Genomic DNA, 4,559 nt, shown 5'->3' on the forward strand with positions numbered 1-4,559 from the left:
TTCTGCTCCCTGTGGAGGGTGATGTCCCTAGGAGTAAGTGACTGCCGAGACTGGTGTTCTGCCCCCAGGCACAACAGCATCTGGCGATAAAGGAAAGGCTTGTTGTGTTTGACTGCCCATGAGTTCCAGCCTGGCTTCTGGAGGGTATGGGATGGATGGTACATAAAAAGGCCTGCAGGGTGACAGAATCAAACTGAAACCAAACTGACAAATGGGCATAAATCCGGGATGAAGAGAACTCAACTCTAGATTTGCAAGCTAACAACAGTCCTTTGAATACCTCATAGCGTTTCCCCCGTGGGCTCCGGCTGGGGGAGATGGATCTAGCTCAGAGACTGGTGGCAAGCACACAGAAGGACCTGTACGCATATAACGGGAATCCAGATGCTTGAGTTGTTGTTGTTGTTTTTTTTTTTTTTTTTTTTTTTTTTTTTTTTTTTTTCCTGCCTTCCTTCTTCTTAGTTCAGAAATGTTGTTAGCCACCCTGCCCTTTGTCTGGGACCTGAACTACCTGGATATGTACAGAATGAAGTTGGGGTGGAGACGAGGACAGGGGCGGGCCAGGGGGACCGTTTTATGGGGCTTGGGTGTGGAGAGAAAGAACAATGATGACCGGGAGCATTGCTGGCAAAAATTAGAGTTTGAAGCTGTTGTGTGCACTCCTACAGCCAACTTTGTTAGCACAGCCTAATCAGAGGCGCTCACTCACGCAGAGGCAGAGCACACAGCAGCTCTCCCCACAGTGACAACGTTCTGTCACCTCCACACGCAGATGGGGCACAGCGACTCTGCCTTGGGTGACACCGTACTGTACACACTTTCCCTCTGATCCCGTCTCTTCCTTGAGGTCACACCTCTGAGAAGACTGAGGGTCTTAAGGAAGAGCTTTGCTCCCTAGTGGGTACCATCGCAGCTCCAGCTGCCTTCTGTCCTGCAAACCATCCCTAAGACAAGCAGAGGGCTAGAGGCTGGCTAACCCACCAGAAAACCCAAGGACGAGCCCCTGGGAGGATGCCCTGACTTCAGCCTCTACACTGCTGTCCCTATGAGGAAGGAAGGCAGTACTGTCCCCTGCTCTGTGCCTGTGTGCCTCCGACTCCAGGATGACTAGGGACAGGCCAGGGACCTATTCTCCATAATCTTGCTCACAACTTCTCCCAGCTTTGTAAAGGCAGACAGCAGATGAGGAGGAGGGAGATTTATTTTTCCCCTTCTCCATGGAAGGGTTTAGCTGGGTAAACATAAAACCCCCAACTTGTGCCATTCTTTCTAAAGACGATTTTTAAAGGCTGGAAGGGTATTGTGCGTGTGCGCTCATGCAAGGGTGCAGGGCACACAGGCGGTGGGAGACTTGAATGTGACTGCCCAGGATGCATGCTTCCTCTCCGCAGTCTTGCTCGCTGTGTCGAGTCAGCAACTTTATCTCCCACCCCACCCCACCCCACCCCAGATTCTCCCCCACGCTAAGCAATCCCCCAGGGAGACTTGGAAACTGAGGCTCACAGTCACCCGCAATGGGGGATGGCAAACTAAGCTGCTGCAGGAACATATTCTAGACAGAGAACTTCCGACAAATGATGCCCACAGGCCAGGTTAGATTGAGAGAACCAACAGAATTTGCCCTGCGTCTAAGAAACTAGAGTCTGTGGAAGCAGCGTCCCAAGAGCTCTCTAGCTCCCCAGGAGGAACCAGGATGTCAGAAGTCTTTTCAAGCTTCCCAGGCAGGCTGTCTCGGTAGCAGACCCTGCCCCTGCCTCTGCCGAGTCCTCCCCCCCCCCCCTTCATTTCCTCAGCGGATTCGTCATCCTGTAGTGGCGCTTGCTGCAGCCCTCCCAGGTTGCTTTATTTATTTATTTTGCACCAACAGGGTTGCGGCAGCCTCATTCTGGTTTAAAGAGAGAGAAGAGGAGGGAAAGAAAAAAAAAAAAAAAAAAAAAAAAGGAGAAATGCTTTCTGGCTCTTTTCTCTCCCTCGGTCTTGGCAACACGGCTGCAGTAGCAGCAGGAGCCACAGCAGTCCTGCCAGCCGGCTGATGCTGCAGGCTGCTGGGCAGCGGGAAGTGGGGAGCCAGGCACACGGGGGGAGGTGGAGAAGCCAAGGTGCAGCTCGGATGGGACAGTCCCCAGCCCTGGAGAGATGCAGCACCCAACTTGATGCCACCCTCCAGCTTCTCCGGTAAGTGCCCCTGCCCTCTCTGTATGCAAGTCTCAGCTGCCCTTTTCCCACGGCATCCTCAAAGACAAGGCCACGTTAAGTGTGCCGGTCTAGGAGAGGGAGGTTGCACACTCCACTCCGCCAACTGATCATCCTGCGATTGGAAAACTAAAATGTCCCAAGGACCCGCAGTGGGGAGACGCCAGGGAGACCACCCCTACTTCTTCTACCTCTAGGAAGGGGTTTTCCCCACAGTCAGTGTGGCTACTCCAAAAATCTCCTAAGTGCTCCCTCACCATGCAGGTCCCGGTACCTCAGTCTGCTGCGCTTTTAAGTGGATATGTGTTCATGTGGGTCTGTGGCTGTCACACAGAGCCCCAAAAAAAAAAAAAAAAAAATCTCCGTATTCCTGGGGGGGGGGGGAGCAATGGCCCAGACTCCAGACCCCAGGAAGAGTTTTGTAACACCCATCTCTTCCTGAAAAGTGAGCAGAAGCCAGTCCTGCAGCCACAGACAATAGCAAAGGAAGACTATGATTAAACGAGCCGCCTTATAAATAAAAGATGTTGACCCTGAGTCCCCCAGCCAGTGGGCTAGCAGGCTTTTGGGGACAAAGAGGAAACTCATGGACGCAGGAAGGAAGGGAGCTGGCACACATGCTTCACTGCACTTTGGCTGAGTGCAGAGCAAAGGGAGGAACAGGAACTGCAGCAATAGTGATGAAGAGCTAGCTGTCAGGTGGACTTCCAGAGCAGGCGCGGGGAACCGGGAGGCTGAGAACTCTTAGCACAGCAGAGATGCCTGTTAGGCTGTCAAAGGGGCAGCTCTTTCCCCAAGTCCCTTCACACTAGTTTCCGGCATCCCTCGCCCCCTGCCCTTTCCCCTGACCTCCACAGTGAGGGTTGAACTCAGCATCTCTCTTCAGCTTCCCACCCACTATCGTCCTCTGATGCGGCCGGAGGAGAGTCTCCAGAATGACTCTCCTAGAGTGCAGGAAGGCAGGGCAAGCCACAGTCCCCTCTGTGTCCCACGTGGGAGAAAATAGGACGCGCAACAGAAAGCTGACTCCGCGGGGCCCAGAAAGCCCGAAGCCTTAAAGTCCAGAGGTGCAAGACCTGCAGCCAGGAGAAACAGCAGGCTGCCTCCAGGAGCATCAGCTTGCTTCCGCTCCTGCTCCTCTGCCATCTCTTTCTAACTCCAGTATTCCTCTTCTCTTGTGGTCTCCACGGCATTAGCAAGCAGAGGCGCTCAACACTAAGGATGCCCCATCTCTAGCACCTTGTCCAGCCCCCAACAGTTATCGTGGTCACCATCTCCTGGTACTGCCCGAGACCCAGTTTATATAGATGGGTGCTAATCACGGCTTCTACCCAGGTGTCCATGGTGCTAGCCAGTGGCTCCCTTCCTCCCACCCATGGCACCAGGGCATGCACTGTCTCTTCCTCTTTATCCATGGCTCCTTGGCTCACAAACCATTTCCTTGTGCCTTCTTGGGCAGCTCAGGTGGGAAGGAGTAGGCGCTCTCCCTCAGAGGCACGTACAAACTAGAACCAAAACACCAGTAAGGAAGGACGTAAGGGGAGCTCAAAGCTGAGGGCCCCGTGCACAATGTGAGCACCTTTCCGGTAGCTTCCACATCCCAACCCTATCTCTAAGGGAAGACGCGCTGCTGCCCTCGGGCCTTTTGTAAGGAACTCCCAATCTCGGTCGCCCGCTGTCCTTGTACTCTGTTCCATGGGTAATACGCAATCATGCTTGTCGTCCACACAAACATTCTGGGGACACCAAATTGGCAAGTCCAGAGCCTGGGCCTTGGGCCAGGCTGAAAGAGGGCAGAGACTGGGGCAAAGCTGAAGCTTGCATGGCCCCTAGCTTCTGATGACTTGGTCAAGGTGAGGGCCTCTTTCAGGTCAGCACAGGGTCAGAAACTCAAGTCTGGGTGGGATCTCCCTGAGCCTTAGGTACCATTATAGGGACACAATATGGGAGAACAAGAACGGGTTGGCTCAGCGGGCGGTGGTGGCGCGCGCCTTTAATCCCAGCACTCAGGAGGCAGAGGCAGGTGGATCGCCCGCTGTGAGTTCGAGGCCAGCCTGGTCTACAAAGTGAGTCCAGGACAGCCAGGGCTACACAGAGAAACCCTGTCTTGAAAAACAAAAAACAAAAAACAAAAAAATTGGGAGGAACAGCAGACTTTGCAGAGAGCAGATGTCAGGGAGACAGGACTTGAGGTATCCCTGGTCTCGTAGATACAGGGGGAAAGCTCCCTACATGAAGATGCAGGGTTCTTTCCCCACTACTCAGTCCCTTCCACCTTCTACCACAGAAATCTTGGCTAGCGTTCCATGCTTAGGAAGTACGTGATTGGTAATCCTGTGGCTGCAAAGGCAAGTTTCCCTAGTTGT

Source organism: Acomys russatus, chromosome 15, assembly GCF_903995435.1.
Source record: "Acomys russatus chromosome 15, mAcoRus1.1, whole genome shotgun sequence".
In the NCBI taxonomy this organism is placed as follows: domain Eukaryota; kingdom Metazoa; phylum Chordata; class Mammalia; order Rodentia; family Muridae; genus Acomys; species Acomys russatus.